The 8858-nt window shown below is 40.9% G+C and overlaps 1 protein-coding gene across 2 annotated transcripts in view; it reads right to left on the minus strand.

Annotated features, from left to right (window-relative positions):
- DIRAS2 (DIRAS family GTPase 2) overlaps nt 1-8370 on the minus strand; it is a 28342-nt gene extending 19972 nt beyond the window's left edge. The window contains exon 1 of one of the 2 annotated variants that reach the window (XM_036854128.1): nt 8207-8370. The gene's annotated coding sequence lies outside the window, so the exon portion shown is untranslated. The remainder of the gene's footprint in view (nt 1-8206) is intronic. The other variant, XM_036854127.1, reaches the window with a different exon arrangement.
- Nucleotides 8371-8858: the final 488 nt, after the last annotated feature.

Raw genomic sequence — 8858 nt, forward strand, 5'->3', positions numbered from 1 at the left:
CAAAAGCAGCTGCATTGAAGGGGATTTTGTGGAAGCCAATGAAAGGGAGGACTTCAAAAAAGAAGAGGGCTTGACTATGTAAACTGGTAGGAAGACGTAAAGTACAGTGAGAACACGAAAGCACCTGCTGGTTGAGAAGCAGTGAAGGTCACTGGTGACACTAGCAAGAGATGCTCCAAAAGCACCCTGGGCGGAAGCTAGATTGCCATAGGTTGAGGAGTGATCATGAGATGCAGACATTGATACAGGCAGCTTAGAAATATTTCCTGAGACTGGTTGTGAATTGGTGGCTGAGTGGTACCCAGTTTTGATTAAATATAGAGACATGAACATGTTTAAATGTTAATGGGACGGTAACTGAATATATTAGCAAGATAAAGTGTAAGTTCTGGGAGAGGCTCAAGGAGAAGTTGAGCAAGGATGCTGCAGAATCAGATTGCTGTGGTCAGAGAGAAGATTCTCTCTGGAAGTGTGAGAGCCTCCAGCACTGATGAGATCCCCTGTGACTGTGGGTGTGGAGCTTAAGAGAGGTGGAGGGAAAATACTGAAGTCACTTGGATGACATTTGAACATAAGGTGAGTGAGAAGACTAAACCAGAGGGCAATGCCCTTGGTGAGTGTAGAATATCCAGGACTTCCGAAGCTGATGGAATGAGAAAAGGCAAGGGCATACAGTCAGGAATTGGGAACCATTAATCAGTGAATACATACTTGTGTCTGTTCTCTGGTTACTAGGCAGGTCAGCAAAATTCGCTGTAAAAGGCTATAGCTCCTGATGTGTCTAGAATCCAATGACAGACAACATCAGACAGGCCGTAGTACCACCAGCCCTTGTCAGGCTTCAAGGCCAGGACCCCTGGAGTCATTATACAGATAAATAACTCAAGACCAGAATGACAAAATTATCAAGCAGGGATATTCTTGCATACTCAAAACTGTGAGCTCAGTTAGAGTCAGGACTGCCTGAGGGGAGATGAGCTCAGTCAAAGACCAGAGGAAAACAGTGCTGGTGAAGGAGGGAACATGGATTTAACCAGATACAAAATAGGGAGTCCTGTAGGTCTGGCTTAAAGACAAAGATGTAAAGAAAAAAGTCAATATTTTTAGATGAATTGAAGAGTGTACATACTAGGTAAATTAGGAAAAGCTAAAACTAAAGGCCAGAATTCCATCCAGAAGCAACGTGCAACTATGAGACAATGGGCTTCATGCCAGGTTGTAAAGGAGAATAAATCTGAGATGGTGAGAGAGAGGAACCATTAAGATGCTGGTAATATAGCAAACACCAACACAGCCCAGGAGTCCTGACCATCTAGCCAGTGTTGAGAGGTCCCAGACAAGCTTGATCTTTAAAACGTCTCTGATTTGGGTATCAGCAACACCATTTCACAGATAAGGGAAGTGAGAACTTAGGTGGTTAAAGTAACAAACAGTGCACTGATGCACAGCTAGTAAGTGGCAGAACCTGCATTTCAACCCAGGTTTAGCAAACCCAATAAGACATTCAGGCCAATCCAAATTAGAAACAACTGAACAAGGAGCTCTGGATTATGAAGTGTTGGAGGAAGTTTTTTTACACTAACATGTAATATTGCCAAGCAATTTTCAGAACATCTCGTATTTCTTTTAAAAAATGTAACAATGATGTTAGGCAGCGAATAATGGATGACTGTGATGTTTTCTGATTCATCAAAAAGGTTAGAGATGCCTTATAAAAGGTCCACATCAAAAGCTGAACTCTGAGGAACGATACCAGGTGGTTAATATAACACCTGCTTGTAGGAGAACATGGGTTATACTTACGTCATGGATATTTGAATCAGTATTTTAACATAGTCCCAATGCCGGGGCAAAAATGTCCTGATAAGGCTGACCAATGGAGGGCCAGGCCACATGAGACTGTAGTCAGAGTAGGAACTCTGATTTTGCTGGTCTTCACAGGTCTTAGGAAAAGGCAATGAGATGATACAAAAATGTTTATGACTCACATGCCTTTCAATGCTGAGTTAAAGACTCACAGTTCCTAATTAGTACAAGCCCTGCAATTAAGGTTTGGGTCACACTGGCCATCTCAGGGTTGTAGACCAAGATCCCTGTGCCCCAAACCTGGCTTGTGTTTCCATAATGGAAACAGAACAGCTTCAGTGGAACCTGGAATTGTCCTAAAGGACAGAGCTGGGTAATGGGTAATCGCATGAGAGAAAATTCTCAGAATGTCCCTGTAATAATGAAAATAGTATAAAACAATTATCAGTGTAAAAAAAAAAAAAGCCAATATGTCATGTTTGGAAATGACATTATATATATATATATATATATATATATATATATATATATATATATATATATATATATATATATATATATATATATGTCATATCCATTTCCAATGCATTAACTTGATCAGGCTTGTTTTTTCACACTAACTCACAGAGGCATCTTATGCAACATGATCTCTGTTTCAATCGCCAGAAATAGTCAAGAGCACAAATCAAATGGGACAGGAGGGTTTGTACTGAAACATTTAGTATGTGTTATGAGTTTAGTGGTATCAGGTGTTAACAAAATGGTATCTAGGCAAAGAGGGATAGGTATCAACTGACAGCTCATTAGTGACAGAAACACGCACACACAAAGGCGAGTGTAGTATCCAGTGTTCATGCAGATCCATATTAGTACATACGGAGCCATATTGTGCTTTTTACCAGCTGCATAGAACTCCAGAGATGGTCCATCATTTATCAACCAGTTTCTCACTGACTGCTGTTTTTGCTCAACAAACATATAATTATCTCATCACATTTTTGAGTCTACATGTAGACTAACCTCCTATAAATGGAACTACTGGATCAAAGTGTATGTGCATTTTAAATTTGGTAGAGATTGCCAGTTGCTCTCCAAAATTACCACCGATTTGCCCCTAATGGTGTGTGACAGTGCTACTTCCTCACACCTGGCATAGCCCAGTGGGGATGTATTATCAATTCTTGGATCCTCCCCAATGTAACAAGAAGGCTGTTTCTCATGACTGTTTAAATTGTATTTATTTAATTTGTGTGAGACTGAGCATTTCTTCATATGTTAAAAGTAATTTGTATCTTTGAGACCTGCATGATCCTGTGCTCTGCTCAGTTTCCTATTAGTTTGCAACGATCGTATCTGTCCTGTTTCAAGGCGGTCATTCTCAAGCTGTGCTCAGCAGACCAGCACTGTCCCCCTCACCTGGGACCACGCTCCAACTGCCATAGCCCCACTGAATCAGAGTCTCTTGGGTTGAACCCAGCAATCTCAGGTTTAACCATCCCATCAGGTGATTTGAATGTTCAAAATCTGAGACCTACTGTATTAAGGAAATTAGACCTCATCTTAAATAAGTTGAAAATGTTTATTCCCAGCTGCCATTTGTCCTTCAATATTGTTTCTTTTTCCTGGACAGAAATTTAAAATTTCTGTGAAGCCAAATTTAACAAGCTTTTCCTCTTTAGAATCCCAGTTTGGCATCATCCTTAGAACATTCTTCCCTACTCTGAGATCATTAAACATTCTCTATATCTACATTTTCATTCTTTATGTTTAAATAGTTGCTCCAACAATCTGATTTATTTCTGCATCTTGAAATTGATGGTATATTTAGAGGAATTTAAGTTAACATTTAAAAGAAGGGCAGAACAAAGAAGAGGTGCCCAGAGTGCCATCTGTAAATCTACTTGGAATAATCAAAAATATATAAACATGTGGTTGTCACGATATCCTGGAAAATTTATCCTGGAAAATTTTCAAAATCTAGGTCACCCAGTCATTTCTATCATTCAACATTTCCAGGCTCTTTTTTCCTTGCATAGAGCTTACACAGACCCTACACAGATGTACACTTACATACACCTTACAAAAACAGTAAGGTCAGTTTTACATTTTGCGATGCCCTCCCACTACTCTGTGGTCAAGAACCCAATGAAGCCCAAAGGGGCCTCAAAAGAGAAGCACAATTCTTCTTTAAGTGTAGGGGACTATTCCACAGACACTTTTCTTTAAATCTCAGGGGTCTATTTCAAGAAGGCAATGATATAACCCACTGCTCTTATGGGTGAATATGTAAGTGGCGGGGGGAGGGGGGTGGCAGCTGGGTGGTGGGGTTGGGGAGATGAGTTCAAGTTTATACCAAAAGGAAAATGCCTTTGAGCTGGATTTTTAATGTAACAGAGACCTGAGAGAACTCCTGACTTTGCTCTGGATGCAGAGTCCTGGATACTGATCATTTTTCCTCTTTGCTCAGCATCATCTGAAGATAAACTCCAAATTCGGAAGTCACAGAGGTGCTCCAATAAAACACCTCTGAATGTAAAGAGGACATAAGTTACCCCTGCAAAGGCTTCTCTGTCTAAATGCTGATGACTATCTGGACTCTTCTGGAGCCCAGCTTCGGAAGTTAAGGGGTGTTGGGGGAAGAGGGATGAAGGAGAGAGAAAGACACACAGAGAGACAGACAGAGACACACAGAGAAAGACACAAATTACTATAGGGAGGCCTAATGGAGTGTTCCTCTGTTCTCTTATTTCCTCAGAAAAACATCACTTTCCAGACATTAATTAGTTTTAGAAAAACGGTGCATAAACTCCTTTCATACAAAAAAAAGCTCTCTTTAAATGTCCTGTCATGATTGCCGGGGCAGAAAGCCATGCGATGGAAATGGTACCCAGCACTCGTTGATCACACAAGCTATCCAGAGACTGGGTGAAGAAACTGACATCTTTTCATTAAGGTATTCATTTCTGTGTTTCAGGAAGTCAGTACTCATGGATCAGTCAATTATAAAGCATTACATTTCACCAAACTTTATTTAAGGGTGTTGAAATAGATACGAACAAAGATATGCATGCTAGTGAAGGATAATATTAAAAGATCTAAATACTAGCTCACTAGTTATCTATTGATTTTACAATGGGTTTGCTGCTACTTGCCCAATAAAGTAATTTAAATATGAAAATTGAATGATCTCCAATGAGGCATGGGGCCTCAGGGACTGGACCAAAGCAAACTTGGTCCAAAATGGCAATGCCCACCACTAAGTCTGCTCCCTTTTTTTCTGCTACAGTAGATCTCTAGGTTGCCTGCAGGTTGAATGCACATCTACTGGTTATTTTTCATAAAACCAGGGGAAGTATTTGACCCAATCCTCTTGTTTTACCGATAAAGTAGTAAAAATAGGTTCAAGACTGCACAACTACTTAATCGCAGGGCAGGGTAGGACACAGGTCTTATAGCAATTTGAGATCATTTATATATTTATTTTTGATAGTGTGTAACCAGTTTAATTTAATATTTCAGCTTTTAAATTGCTTTGTCAAAAGGTTAACGTTCTATAGTTGTGCTGGCCAATATAACAGTCTCTAGCTACATGGGCTATTGACCTCTGGAAACATGGCTAATCTGAATTGAGATGCTCTGTAAGACAACATAAAAAAATGTAAAATATTAGTATTTTGTATTGACTACATCTTGAAATGGTCATTTTTTTAATATACTGGGTTAAAGAAAATATATTATTAAAATTAATTTCACCTGTTTATATTTACTTTTCTATTGTGACTACTAAGACACGTTAAATTATGCATGTGGCTCAAACACTTTATTTCTATTGGACGGTACTGATTTATGGGAAAACACTTAACTGCACTAAGGAGAGAGCTACAGCAATCTTCCTTTCCTGAATTTGCTAGTGACAAGAGCAAAGGAGGAGAGGATGAGACGGCATTTGTTCCGAGTACTTTAAAAAGTACTTACCTGGTCAAGGAAGCCAGACTTGCAAGCCACATAATAAAAATAAAAACTAAAACATAATTTGAAATCAAATAATTTTTACGTTAATCCTTAAATGTGCATGCATGCGTCAATTTTACTTGTGAAAGAACATTAGCAATTGTGACAACATGACAATCACCACCTCCCCTTTTAAGAGCAGCTATTTTCCTAGAAAAATCAGATCCAAAACCAGTGTCCTAGAAATCAGTTCTGCCTTTAAAAAGACATCTGTCCATTATAAACATCCATACCAAGTAGATAAATAAATGATTGATAGCTGGATGATAAACAGATGATAGACAGACAAGACAGATGATAGACTCGATTCACCATATAAGCGGGCATGGGGCACCATGGTCATCTGAACTGAATGTTACAGGTCAGCACTGAGCCCATTTTAACTTAAAACAGCTGGCAGGCAACCTCCTCACTCAGACAGTCAAATGTTCCTCTTAGTAACAAAGAAATTCTCTACTGCAAAAATTGACTGCCTTTATCTTGGGGGAAAATAATGATTTTGTCTAAATTAATGTTATTTTGCAATATACTAATATATATCAACTATGGCCACAAAATTAGAAAAATGAACATATGTGTTTATTATCACAGCTACACTCTCATTTTGATAAAAAGAACCCTGTTATTTTTCAAAGGTTTTAATTTTTCAATAAGATATGCAGGTATTAGATTAGAGACAGTATTTACTCCTGAAATAATATGTTTCTAATAAAATCAGGTATGTTTTCTAGGAGATGCACAGCATGAAATGAATAAAGTCTTCTCTGTTCTTCTCATGGTGAGATGGCACTGCTGACTGCTGAGAATGCTAGCTTGCTAGACACAAGCTGAAAAGGGACTTCCACAACTTGGAATTCAATTCAGGTGTTTTCTGAGTCTCTTCTTTGGAACAACTCTATTAAAGCTGTAACAAGAAAAGATTCTGGAGGTTTCTGCAATAACCGTGCACATATATTTGCCATCTTGCAGAGATAACTGAGCAGCAATTCTGTGCGATGGTGGAGACAATCACCTCTCTCTCCCCTTCCGTCCTGTGTTCACCAGGCACCATGGTCCCTATTACCAAATTAAATGCCATGTGTTAAATGGGATGAAAATGCTTCCCTGCTTTGTGTCTTCTGTTTCTATAAAATGAACTATGGATTTTCCTTTACCTCAGCCCATAGGATCTCCTGCATTTCCAGAGATAGAATTCTTGACAATTTGCAATTTCAGGCAACAACCAAAAAAACAGTATTCCCCCACAAATTTGTTAAATTTATTCTAATTTTATCCTCCTCTTTTCTCTCCCTCCCACTCCACCTCTTCGAATCCAAATGCCACTGGAAAAGAAGCGCATTTGGACTGATTTGGAATGTAAAATGCTCCAGCCTTTTACTGTTATCTAGAAAATCTTCCTCAAAAAGAATATATATTTTTGTAAGTTTTTAGTTCAAAGCAAAAGAGGTCCCCTATGCTAAGACTGGCTTCTCACACGGAAGGGGGTCATTCAAAAAACAACGTGGGCAAATATGTAGAATAAATTCCTAAGGAAGGCAAGCTGTGTCACTGCACAGTGGGAAGAAACAATTCCACCACAACGGTGTATTTCACCATTCAATGAATGTAACATGATTCACAGAGCTTCTAGCTTTAAAAGTCTCCCAAACCCCCATAGAACGTGAATAGGAGTTTTAAAGGAGAAAAACAGCATTTTTCAGGATGGAAGACTCAGGCAGGTTCCCACATGGCGAGAAGCCAGCAATGCTTTGCAGGAGACCCTGGGAGCTGTCAGCAGTCATTGTCATCTTAATGGGAACCACAATCTTACAACTAGAGATGGGATGCAACGCCTTTCCCATCTTCTGTTCTTACAACAACGAAACAGGAAAAAACACTTGTAACGTCATGAAACACATTCTCTAAAAGGAGAATTAAAATATTTAGCCAAGTCTCAGCCAAGCCCGCGAAGGGCTCCGGTCTAGTAGGAAAACACGCTGAAACAAAACAGCAGCCCCTAACGTGCCTCGCATTTCACTCACTTTGGACCACATCTTTTCAGGACTTTCGTAAATCCATTAAATCAACTTCTACATTAATAGCAACACCTGCACCGTAGAATTTTCTAAAACACGAACTCCTGCTTTGGAAGGAATCCCAAATAATGTGTAAGATGCAGATTTTTCTCTTTAAGGACATGTTTTAGAAAAGTGTACCAACATGCTCACCCGCCCTGACAAGGATACAGAAATGCAGCTTTTTCCCCCCTCGCCAACTCCAATCTTTATATTGCTGACTCGCCCTCCCAGATAGCGTCCCTTCTCAGGGGCTGGCAAACAAGGATGCCAAAGCCGTCGGTGCCCCAGTGAAGAAGCAGCGAAGCCACAGCAAAGGAAGAGAAATCGGTTACCTGAGGATGAACGCAACTCTGCTCAGAGCTTCTTCCGAGCTCGCCTCGCATAGGACAGGGCAGCGCAGGCTGTGAGGATGCGGGTTCCTCCCGCAGGCAGGCGGGGCGCGCGCTCCCTCGCGCCGCCGTGACGATGCTGTCAGCTGCTCGCCCGCCCGTGCGCCCCGCGCCCTGCGCCCCCGCGCACCTGCGCCCGCACCCGTGCGCCCCCCGCCCCCGCGCACCTGCGCCGCCCAGCCCGGGCGGGCCCGGGGCGGTCACAGCCGCCCCACAGTCCTCCGGCTCCCCGTCCTTCTTCCCCCTTCAATCTCGGACTTCTCAGCTGTACCAACTGCTGCAGCGGCAGATGCTCCTGCTTAAATGGCGCCTGCTCGCCTCCAAAGAGCTTTTAGGTGCCACCTACTGCGTGCTCCTGGAATAGATTGGTCAAGACTGGAATTCTCAGCGAATTCAATGAATTAAAATAATTTCATTGAAAGTGCACCAGATTCTTTTGTTTTCGATTGTTCACATTACCAACTATAATTACTACTAAACGCGTAAGGCTTTCTTTCAGTGTCCAGCTACTAAATTAAAAACCTCATTTATAAGGCAGATGAAATCGGGCCATGATGAACAGCCAACCCCACGTTGCAGATTAATACATTCTAAT

Source organism: Balaenoptera musculus, chromosome 6 (assembly GCF_009873245.2).
Source record: "Balaenoptera musculus isolate JJ_BM4_2016_0621 chromosome 6, mBalMus1.pri.v3, whole genome shotgun sequence".
Classification (NCBI taxonomy): domain Eukaryota; kingdom Metazoa; phylum Chordata; class Mammalia; order Artiodactyla; family Balaenopteridae; genus Balaenoptera; species Balaenoptera musculus.